Source organism: Polyodon spathula, chromosome 1, assembly GCF_017654505.1.
Source record: "Polyodon spathula isolate WHYD16114869_AA chromosome 1, ASM1765450v1, whole genome shotgun sequence".
Classification (NCBI taxonomy): Eukaryota; Metazoa; Chordata; class Actinopteri; order Acipenseriformes; family Polyodontidae; genus Polyodon; species Polyodon spathula.
In genome coordinates, this window is record NC_054534.1 from 85702223 (window position 1) to 85715284 (window position 13062).

The following is a 13062-nucleotide window of genomic DNA, read 5'->3' on the forward strand; positions in this document are numbered from 1 at the left end:
TCAATAGCCTGGCTAAATGGCGATTGGGAGTTCAATTCAAAGCGACAGACAAGCAAACCAAGTGCAAGAAGGAGAAGAGGGAACGGGTTCGCCCCAGGTTTGGCTGCTGGAGCGGGGCTGAAGCGAAGGTGGAGCACCTCATCTCCTGAAGAAAGCCGCAGCTCCTTTCGCCTCAAAAAAGTTAATACATTTGAAAAGATAACCTTGTAATAGGCCAAAATGAATGCTGAATAAGATGTCCGTGTTATAAAGTGCCAGTGCAGCTTTTCTTCAGTTCAGATTCTGTCTCAAATGGGAGAGGCAGAAACGGAAGTTAGACTGAGAAGTTGTTTATTAAAATTAATACCACACTGGTGCACACTTGGGGGCAGGCCCGGTCTATTGAAGGTAAGGATGTTGAAGGTGCTGTGTGGCTAGTATATCCACATTTCATTATACAAGTACAATTGTTACAGCCTGTAACAATTCATGATTCCCCAGTTTTATCGGGCCGAAGTCATGAGGCTTGCGCATGGCATCCCTTTCTGGGACACTTTGGACTCGATAAAACTAGGGATCGCATATTGCCTCGATTTTATTGGGTAGGACTTTATAATGACATGTCAAAATATGTAGCCACATGCCCAGACTGCCAGCAAGTAGGGCCGGGTTGAGTTCGCCCAGCTCCTTTAGTCCTACTGCTAAAGGAACGCAGTACGATGGACACTGTAGGCCCTTTGCTACCTTCTGATTGCAGGTATATGTATTAGTGGTGGTAGATTATGCAGCGCGATACACAGAAGCGGTTCCATTGAGGTCTACAAGTGCATCTGCGATAGCCAAAGAACTAGTGCAGATTACAGCCTAGGAGTAGGGATCCCCAAAGAGATACTGACTGATCAAGGAACGAACTCATTGTCTCAAAGATTACAGTAAGTATACAAAATACTAAAAATATGTCAAAATCCGCAACTGATTATCATCCACAGACAGAAGGCTTGGTGGAACATTTCAATCAGACTTTGAAACAGATGCTGAGACGTTTTGTAATTGTGAGGGTCTGGAATCAACTCCCCAGTAATGTTGTTGAAGCTGACACCCTGGGATCCTTCAAGAAGCTGCTTGATGAGATTTTGGGATCAATAAGCTACTAACAACCAAACGAGCAAGATGGGCCGAATGGCCTCCTCTTGTTTGTAAACTTTCTTATGTTCTTATGTTCTTATGTAATTCAGGAGCAAAAACATCAGCAACACCTCTTCCTTACCTCCTTTTTGCTGTGAGAGGTGCCGCAGAGTTGGACAGGGTTCTCTCCCCTCGAGCTCTTTTACGGCAAACAGCCTCACGGCATCCTCAATCTTGTGTCAGAGGATTGGGAGGAGCACAAAGGGCCATCCACAAATGTATGTGCTCCTACTTAGAGATCACATAGATGTGGTTGGTCAGTTGGCACAGGACAATTTAAAATCAGCTCAACACCGGTAAGAGTAACAGTACAATAACCTTTTGACCAGAATACAAAGTACTGTTGCTCCTTCCCACATCGGAATCGAAACTGTGGGCCATATGAGGTGATTCGGGCTATATGAAAGGTAAATTGCGAAATTAAACACCCTGATTGCCAAAATGAACAGGACATTTACCATGTTAATTTATTAAAGCCCTGGCAAGAAGGGAGGCCTTATCCATAGCGGCAGGCAAAGTACAGGATGATTTAGGCCCCTGTCTACAGGTGCCTAGCTCCATATCGGGGGCGTCAGGGTCCAGTATAAATCCTCTACGCAACTTGCTTTTTCTCATTTTTCGTATAAAAAGCAGCACTACATTTTAATTCGTATAGCGGTGGGTAATTGCTTCTCATCAACGTCAGTCTCCAATTAATTTCATGAGTCTTCCTCTCCTTTCTCAAATGCACAAACCTGCTGCATTGAAATAATCCATTCCCCATAGGAGGCTTGTTGCTAGGGAGCCGATGTCACTGCCTTGTGACTTTTGCTAGTGCATTGCTGCTGTCACAAGTGAACACCTCGTTGGTTAAAATAAAAATCGCTTCAGCAAGTAGTTATTTAATTTGCTTTGAGTTAATGTGAAATACGTGTGTATATGATAATTAATGTTTTGTTTTTGTTTTGTACACATTTGTTTGTGATGTGCAGTACAAAATAAAACAAACAGAAATTCTAAGTGCCTATGAATATTGCAGCTAAGATATATGCAGTTAGACAGTAAAAATGGGGAGCCAACTCCAGGATCACGATATATCCGAATCCACAGTATAGCAAGTGGCGATATAACGAGGGGTGGGTGTAGCTCAATTTTTGTTTCATCACTCCACAAAACCTTTGACCAGAACTCATACCCATCATTTGAATGTCATTTTGCAAACAACCTTTTCCTAAGAGTGGCTTTTTCCTTGGCCTGAGACCATTGAGACCTTCACCGTGCAGTACTTGACCTATTAGGTTGAAATGGAAACCCCAGTCCCACTTTCAGCCAATTCACTTTGAATATCTTTGGCAATCAAGCTCTGATTGTTATTAACCTTCTTCACAATTCTTCTACTTATTCTTGGTGAACGAACCTTCTTTCTTCCAGAACGAGGGAGCTGAAATAATTGTAGACATCTATTTATTGCTTTTTGCCTAATTTCTTTTTATTTATTACTTTTTTTGTCTCATTCACAACAGCAAAACCTTTGCTACAATATCTATCTATCTATCTATCTATCTATCTATATATATATATATATATATATATATATATATATATATATATATATATATATATATATATATATATATCAGATTGTGAGGACTCAGGGTAAAAAGCACTGGACTGAACCCAGTGTGTCCACGTACCTTTGCCTGTTTTATGATCTCTCATTCAAACAAAGCAACTCTACACTGAGATTTGTATGCAATACTGCAATAAAAATACAATAAAACATTGTTGCATTTTATTCTGACCCCTCAACCTGTATATAATACATGATATAACCTGTGGATCGATATTTTGTTCAGTTCCGTTGCTTTAAGTGGTGTGCTTTTGTCAGAGGTAATTCACTCTCTATTAGTAGCGTACTTTATCTGTTAAAAATCTTTCTTCGCCATCATCCCGGGTGACTGTGGGTGGTTGATGATGCAGAAATAACATAAAATGTGATGCTACTTCGGCCCACCGCAACTGTGCACCTGATAAACTGCCCAGGCATGTCGGCAACTGCCCGATTTCGGCATCAGTCCATAATATATATAAAATGACTTTGAAATTTTGACATGGCACAGTCTCCCTTGCCTCCTCTGAGGAGCCTCCTCTGACTGAAACATAATTGATAGATGACATCACATTTAATTATCCTGGAATTCGCTGCAGCTTTATTCGATACGGAATTTGCCTGCCATGTATTGTGGTAAGTAATACTGTTTCCATGGGCAGGCTGGGTTTCCAGAATTCCTTATTTGTGCTGTACCAGCAGTTTTAAGCTGTGTTTGTGCTATTTATGAGTAACCAGAAACCCACAAAGCCATTTTCCATCTCTCCCCAACAGTTCTCAGCAGTATTGGTTCGGGAGTCTCGAAATGAGTCACACATAGTGTGAAGCAAGCAATAGTAACATGTTTGATTAACGGTTTGTACTGTGTGATTGTATTCAAAATTATTTTTGGATTTGTAGCTGGTACTGTGACTTGTGGCAGTTTTCATTGTAAAATCAGTTGGGATTGCTGTGGGGAAAGCATTTGTTTTAAAATGGTTTTGCATAGATCACTTTAAAATGAGAGACATCATCTAAAAATGATATTTATTGTCACCTGGTACAAACTGCTAGATGCCTACACTGCTTTGCTGGTGTGCTGGAAAGAAGCAGATTCGGGAAAAGGCACAACAGGTCATTTTGGCTATGACTGTGTATAAAAGTTTAATCTTTTTGAACAATTTGCTATAATTTTAGATTTCCCAAAATAAGCTAAACAAAACACTTTTTTTTTTTTTTTGAGATTATTGCCCAATCTGTTTAAATTCTAGTTTCAGCCTTTGAGATTTGGAAAATAAATGCCCACAAAACTATAATGTTCAGGCATAACATGAACAAGCTACACAGGGTACACAGGCATACACATTAGTGTATGGTAAATATAAACAGTAACAGTTTTGCTTTATCAGTAATGCACTTGTTTTAGATTATATTACTTGGGTAAACAGCACCAACATGTACATGTAGATGTATGTGTTCTGTGGTCTGAATTTGAGATGTTCTCAAACCTGACATCTTTTTTTCAGAACGCCTATTGGTTTGGTATGGCTGCATCAAAAAAAGGAAAATCAATACGCAGCCTATTTTTTCACTTTTTTTGTTGAGCCAAATGTTTTTCAGGGCTGTAAATTTAATTAAAACATGTAAATTGTATGTGCTACAAAGCTGCCACATAAGGAATTTGTAAAAATGCTTGCACGTACCGTATAAGATGTATTTTAAGTGAAACTAAACCATTTTTTCTCCTGCACTGGAAAACCATGCCCAATTTCAGAAACATTGCTGACAAAAGCTGCAGCACAAAATTAAAGCCATATTGCCAAATCATTTTCATTCCAATCTTTAAATACCATTTAAAGGAACAGTCTTGGAGCAGCTTGGATAAAACCAATACAGCAGGCCAAGGGAGGAAACAATAGTCAAATGACACATATTATCAAAATACTGTAAATGATTAAATGTTACATAATAGTGTAGATGACTGACATTTTGTGGCTGTATTAACCAGACCTTAAAAAAACAGACACAGAAGTCTGATGTCCACTTGCTTCTCAATTTCAAATGAGGACACAAATACATTTATTTAAAGAAGCCATGATGCCCCTACCATCTGCTTATCCTGCTCAGCTCTTCAGCATGTGGAGACAGCTTTCTTAAAATGTTGTAATCCTATCTCGTTTAAACATATGGTCAGGTCTAACTGAATCAGTTACAAACACTATGATTATAGCTCTACATAATATATAGTTCAAGCTCAACATACATTTATGTTCCATATAACTTTGGTTGAATGAAACAAAACTAAAATCCAGTCCAATCTATTGCAGGTGTATCTTTCACACAGCTGATGATGAAATCCAAATCTGTTTTATATTTATCAATAAGTAAAGGATTTCTAATTGTAATTTGAATCCACAATTTATTATCTCCCATTAAATCTAAAAGGAACCTTCTTCCAGCATCCCACTCAAGTGGTGTGGAATACCAGTAAAGGCTTGGTGTTGCTGTAATTACATTCAACTTGGTGGATCAACGTGTTGACTTAGTGAGGCAGATGAATATGCACATTTGTTTGAGACACAGCCACCTGCACTACAGAGATTAAGGTTAAGTGTCAATCCTGATAGATTACACATTATTAAAGGGGCCCTGTAAATTAAACAGATAATTATTCCTAAAAATAGAGTGCAATTTTCCAGAAATGGACATTTTTCCTCTTCATGAAGTCTGTTGCTTTGCAACAGAGCTGCTTTTGATGCTGCAGTGAAACACTCTTCTGAATAGATGCTGAAGTTGGATGTAGTGTGTGAGTTATTAGAGTATTAAGTGTGCCAAACGTAATGAAGTAAACAGTTTTTTTCTCACAGTAAATGAGCCAATCACTCCAAAATGCATTCCAACTTTCCCGTTAAATTGAGGCGAGACACAGCACAACTTTTTTTCTTTAAAGAGAACTGTGGCAAAAACAAAGGGTTGTGATTTGTTACATAAAATATTAAACCTTTAAATCCGTTTCCATTTCTTATGCAGTTACATTTTTTATGATAAACATGTGACTCCCATATGTGCAAGGGATTCTCCTTAAAAGAGTATTTGCTTTAACCACCCCCTGCTGCATTCATTCTGAAAATAATGAATCAAGGCAATTGCAAGCCACTATAATTTAAAATTTGTAATCCGTTTAAGGAGTGATAACCATGGCTTTAAAATACATTTTCTTACCTATTATTAGCACTTGCAACATTATAACTCCACTTCCCTTCTGTTGTGCTGAACATATTTTAGTTCTTTGCTTGTTCTAGGATATGTTGTTTTAAATACAACGGTATTGATCAAACTTAACTTGCCAAGTCAACTACCGCAACTTTAAATCTGCAGTATTGTGTTGGATTAAATAAATAGTCAAGTAAAATAACTGAGCAAAGAATCAAGAGAGCCTCCTTCAAGCTGTAAACAAGGTGCATCCCTACTTAACTGCCAGGTAAACTCTACACAGTAGTAAACTAGTCTAGGTAAAATAATCCACCATACTAACAATGTTACTACAACTTGATGTTGCCTTGGACTCTGGTGCCTTATAAAACTATATAAATAACTAATTAACTGCCAGTAATACTCCAACTGTGATGCCATACATAGCACTTTTTTTTTTCTTTCAGCGTTGGAAACAAGAAGGGAAATTAAGTTGACCAGGGTCACACAGTGAGTGAGTTGCTGAGCTGGGATTTAAAACCAGAATCTTCTGGCTCCCAGACAGGTCTAATCGCCCGACCACACTGCCTCTTAAATCTTATTAGGTACTTTAAAACTATTTACACTAATGATGTGTTCCAGCAATTGTTAAACTTTCCAAAACCAGAGACGGGTTGAAAAAGGCTAGAAAATAAAATAAAAAATCTGCATGAACACATTGTTACTGTGCAATTTTTGCATTAATGCATTTAGAAATGTTCAGGTCTATAAAAGTACATTTTTGGAATCTGATATTTTATTTGGCTATGGTACTGTTTTTGCTAGACCAACTGGATGAAAAATGCAGAAACTAACCCTACTGAAAGTTAACGATGGTAAATGTGGACAGTAAATTGGCATGCTCTTACCAAGCCATCATTGTGTATTAACCAGATTTTGTCTTGGCTTTATTATGCTTGGCTATCATTTACCTTGTATTCAATACATTTTACTATAATTTACTAGGCATTTACCATATGGCAGTAAACTTTTACAAGTCAAATATATACCCCTGTAATGAAAACCCACAATACTTTTAGGGCAAATTTCTTATAAAAACTTTTTTCTCAATAACTCTTTAGGTTTATTTTACACATCTACTTCAAAAATGAGAAGTGCAAACTGGGAACACCTGTCTTTTTTAATATGCTTGACGGCTTACAGTCCTGTTTCACGAATGAGATTGTGCTTAATAAAAGAGCTTGTCTTTTTTAATACGCTGGCCATTAAAGTTCTTGATCTGTTAAGCATTCAGTTAAGCCCAGAAAAGTAGAAGTGCAAACAACTCTGATACGTGAAAGAATGCCATTAAAATACAGTGATGTTCACAGAAGCACAAGATCTGATGAGATTGGTGTTTTTAAATGTGTAAATGAATATAAAACCAGCCTGGCGAAACAATATTCACAGAAGATTGCAAGCTGCAAGAACTATAGAAATGTTAATTTTAATGCTTGAAACTTTTAGTCCTAAGAAAAACCCTACTTAAATACTTGTATGAAACACAAGTACTTTTTAAAATACAAAATGTTATATTTTGTCTTTTTTTTTGTGGCTTATTTACCCAGGTTCGTTGAGACCGTCGAAAAAAAAAAAATCGCCTCTATCTCGAAATCACTAGATCATTTATCTCAGGATTACTACAGTACAAGTTGTTTTGTCGAGATCACTAAATCCATTTCATTATCTCAGGAGAGAACATCATGGTAATGTTGAGATCCTGAGAAATTACACCCCATGGAATTATACACAGAAAAAAAATGCAACATTATGCAGTATCTCTGTACAAGTATGTACAAAGTAATAAAAATATTGTGCAGTTGTATTGGGTTCTTCTCTCATACTGGATATCAAAATACTAGCATAAGTAAAAGCTAAGTAGAAAACAATGCATTTTGTTTTATTATTATTATTATTATTATTTTTTAAATAGTTTTTCTAAATTCCAAGATTGAAATAAGCAACACCAGCTCTTTCAGTTTGTCTTCTGAAAGAGAACACCTCCGATCGGACAGGACAAGATTATACAATGAGTTGCTGCGCTCAGCATCAGCTGTATTTGTTACTGCATTTATGTATCTGAAAGCTAAAGTTTTCAAAGTAGGAAGACGGTCAGCTGTCGATGACCAAAACAAGTCGATGTCAATTTCCCCTGGCGGTAGAGAGCTCTGGATCTCATCAAGTGCCACCTTCACACTGTACAAAGCAAAGCAATGAAAGTCTGTTACTCTCTCTTTTGCTGATATATTTGACATGTGGTTTCTTTGTCGTGGCATTTTCTGGCAAAATCAATAAAAAATTGTTTCCTTTATCCTCAGTGTGATCCAACATTTCTCTCTGTCCTTCTCTGTTAACAGTGTTGTCATTTAATATTATGCGCCTATGCATGGTGATACATTTTATGCATAAAATTATGCAGGTATGTAATTGCATAATTCACCTGGGTGTAATAAATTATCTCATGACCTCAAAAAGATTTATTTTTTCTTTCATGGCCTCAATGAGCCACTGTAGCTTATAAATAAATCCAGGAAATGTTAAAGTTAATTATTAAATTTTACATTTTGTAAATATTTTGTGGTTTATAGATAAACAAAGAACATGTTAATGTTTTACAGTTGTAAATTGAAACTGCAATTAACAAAACATATAAAATATTTAAACTACAGGAAGACAGCTTTACTTTTCAGTTCTGACTTCAAGCCATCTGTAGTCATTCTGTCACTTTGTGAGTTTGGAAAGCATTGAGTGGATGCTAAAAGGCAGTCTGCGTGATCCTAATGTAGCCACAGTGTTCAACAAATCGTACAGTTTATGACCAAGCAGACTGATCCTGAATCAAACAAATCATTTTGTGCTTCCTATCAAAAAAGACAACAAATAAAGTGTTATGTTTAACAACATTATTTTGTTCATATGTAAACTAAATAATATCCTATTAATAAGAAAAAGTTTCTATTTTGATTGATCTGAAAGAAATACAGATGTCCTAATCCTGGCAGGGTATAGGTTGATCAAATCAACCCCTAGGTCACATACCTATTGCTTGGAGGGGTCAGATATTTGACAACATAAAACTTAAATTCTATGCCTATAATTTATGCTAACTTCCAGCAAGACACTGTCACTAAAGTAACCAAATGGCTAAAAAAAAGTCTGCATGTCATGTGTTACCTTGACTAAATAAAAAAAAAACCATGACGGGCACAGTCAACTTTGCACATTCATATCCAAAACAACATTCACACAAGTACAGTAATAAGGTCAGAATTTTAAAGTCACTTAAAGTAAACGCCAACTAATGTTGACTTAAAAGAATCTCTAAATTCCACGAAAAACTGTAATCCAAGCAGCCGTTTACATACCAACAAGCCTACTCTACCAAAACACTGGCAGATGTGGGAATCTTGCATGCACCAAAAACATACAATTGCATTGTGTTAAGTAGAAATCAAATGTTTAGTAACAGCTGGAATATAACACCACTAATAAGCTTGTTGTATGAATAAGACACATATTAAACGATTACAGAAGCTTGATTGCTTTCATAATTACATTTTGAACAAAATTGTATCAGAAGAAACATAAGTCTTTTACACTGTTGACATTTCTTAAAAATAAACTTTCTAAATTGTACTAAAGGTGAAAAAATAGTATTATTTAATCAAGACAGCTGGGTTTCTTTCTCCTGGGTCGAATACTACAACAAAGCACAGAGAAAAAGTTAGCAGATTAGCAGATGTACAGCTGGGCATCCATGCAACCAATAAATAAAGTGACCATGATAGTAGGAATGGTAATATTTTCTCCAGAAACGTTTTTAGAAAGTTAAGGGGTCTGTGATAAAAGGTACCGCTGTAGTTCTTGACAGCCTGCCAAAACATAATACCTGTCAGTTCATCATACTCTACCAGATGGTTTTAGGTTTTTCCATTGGGCTAACCCCAAACACAAGTTTTACAGGCTAAGAGAATCACCTGAAAAACTAAATGCAATAAAAGTTTCTAAACAGTGGATAAAATAGTGTTTAGCCATAATGTACAAACACACATGGATTATATGTTCTGTAAACTTTTTTCTTTTAGTAGACAAACAGCCACCACTCACTTTCTATTTTTGCGTATATTTATTTGTGTGCATGGTTAAATATTCATTCTGTATGCGCATCATCCTTCAAAAGAAACGCTTTATTTTGTAAAATGCTGCTATAGAACATGTAAAAGAGATCTCTGAAATCTTGAAAAGTTTGAAACGTTATTCTTGTTCAGTAAATAGCATTAGGAGCTTTAAAGCCAATCAATGTGCCAGTTCCATGTGCTTTATGTCTCGACACATCACCAACAGGCCCCATTCATGATGTCATCAATACAATATTGGCCTGTAGCCGATGGCGGTAGGTTCCATTCTATTCATGCCGATAATCCCTACACAAATCGCTGTCCGGTAACCCTACATGATGATGTGTGCAGCTCTGTAGGACCTATTTGAATACAAATAAACTATGATTAACATGGCAAACAAGAACACATTCATATAGTAAATCATCTTTTTGAGGAACGGATTTGTTGTTCCACAATTAACAGATTTTATGAAACCTGTTAATTGGTGAAGAAGTTTCAGAGGCGCAGCTATTGTTATTTTCTGATCAGCTACACTAACACTGGCTGACTAAATCAGTGGAGGAAAATGTGCATGCAAGCTGGATTTGAATCATATGTTATGGCTTGCCTCATCTCCAACAAAGGCTTAAAGAAGGGGCTTGTGTCTAATTTGCTCAGACCCCTAGTGATCTAGTTCCCTCAAATGACTGACTTCCAGCTCAGCCTGATGTCCAACTCAGTTTAATGCAGTTGATAAGAGCAAAAAAAAAAAAGTTAACTGAAAGACACTAAGTGGTAAAGCATCTGAAACAGCCTTCATAAGTTTTAAAGATGAAGAGTCTCAAAATGTTTACTTTGGTAACAAGTTAACATTTACCCTCCAGTTCTGCTTGCCTGGCCACAGTAATACTTCAGTAGAATAACTGAGAATAATATCACTCTCAACAAAAGTTTTGGCATAGAGCTTTTCAGGGAGTAAATCCCATTCAGCAGGTCTGACTAAATGCATTATTATGGAAACTTTTACTTTGGATTTTCTGATTACTGGTTCTTTATGCTTACATCATGAGTGATTTATAACCAGTGGGATCCAGATGGTACACCTTCTTTTGAGTTGCCTATAACTTGTATACTCTTTATCATTCTCAAGACCCTCATAGCATTAAAAAACTTTGCCAACAAGTTTCCATTACAAAGGATATTATTCCCCAAAATGTATTCTCCCTGTAAAACACATTTATGTTCAGTTCAGCATTCAGATTTCTTAATGATACAAACATGCCAATTATATTGCTTGCTGCCAAAAATCATTATTTTTAAATTTGAACCATCAAATGTTAGTAAAAGAAGTCACAACAGTATTTTTTTTCTTTTTCAGTGCAAGTTTGAAACTGCTGATTTTTTACTTGAAGAGGTCTGGTTTTAGTTCTGTTTAACCTTTATAAATGGTCTTACCGCTTGAGGGCCTTAATGAGGGACACAAGACATATGTATACAATGAGCATGAGCCTTGTAACATTTCCAAAGCTCCTTGGGTAAACTTATTTCCATGTACTGCATATTTATATTTTAGAAAACAACTGTTTCAAAAAAGAAAGCCTGTGATTAAACGTGCTGCAGTAATTCCTGATTCTTTCCCAGGACTTGCTGCCTGCTCCTTCCAGTTTCTTGCTACATACTAGATGAGATAATCATTTCCCTACTGTCTAAATCTTAAAAATGCCAGGAAAATATTAGCAGGTAATTTACATTACAGAATGGATTACTGAAGTTGATATTTTATACGTATACCTCTTTCGGGTTTATGTTTTTGTAGGGAGAAAATGACATTCTAACCAATCCATCCATAATAACAGACTATTTTAATGGACTCCCCCTCTACAAAATGGATCATTCCCCAGTGAATATATATATACTTGACTGGTTTGTTCCCTATCTACCCCATCATCATCAATGTATCTCACTGGGTAAATGTACCTCTGAAATAGGTACTGTACAGTTTGGTGATCCTCATGGCTCTGTTTTAGGCCCTTTGTTGTTCAGTGTATACATGTTACCTCTTGGGGACATTGTTAGAACATACACTCTTGACTTTAATTTTTATGCTGATGATACACAAATCTATGCATCATTTCCTAAGCAGGCAGATATGGAAATAAATACACTTGCAAAGTGTTTAACTGAGATCCAATTATGGGTGGCTACAAACTGGTTGAAAATAAACCCAGATAAAACTGAGGTTTTGTTAATGGGACCTAAAATGGGTTTAACAAAATGTAATCCAATCAATATTAATACAGCGAAGAACACAGGTGTTACACTGGACCCTGAGCTTTCTTTTGATTTCCATATTAATTGTGTTATCAGAATAGCTTTTTGTCATTTGAAAAATGTTGCCAAATTAAAATCTGTATTGGATCTGAGGGATTCAGAGATACTGATACATGCATCGATAACTTCTCGTCTTAATTATTGCAATTCTTTGTTGGTATATCTGCCACTAAACTCAAAAGGCTTCAGCTTGTTCAGAACGCAGGTGCCAGACTGCTTTCTCATACACGTCGTTCTCAACACATTACTCCAGTGCTTAGGTCCTTACATTGGTTACCAGTGATCTACTAAATTGATTTTAAAGTTGCTGTAATAACTTAAGGCCCTTCATGGATTAAGACCAACCTATCTCCAAGAATTACTAACTCTGTATGTTCCTAGTCATTCTTTGAGATCAGATAATGCAGAACTTTTAATTGTTCCAAAAAGTCGTCTAAAACAGCTGTAACCAGAGCTTTTTGCTGTAGTGCTCCTCAGTTGTGGAACTCTATTTCAAGTACCACTTGGCAGGCTGAAACATTGAATTCTTTTAAATCTAAATTAAAAACATATATTTATACAAGAGCTATTTTAATTTTGGTTTTAACTTTCTACAGCGCTCTGGGGTGCCTTGGTGTGAAGGGTGCTACATAAAACTTAATTTGTATTGTATACTGTATATAGTTTTTC

General features: G+C 36.4%; 1 protein-coding gene across 1 annotated transcript in view; it reads right to left on the reverse strand.

The window, feature by feature from the left end:
• LOC121323621 (protocadherin Fat 4) overlaps positions 1–13062 on the reverse strand; it is a 98570-nt gene that overhangs the window by 23080 nt on the left and 62428 nt on the right. The window lies entirely within an intron of this gene.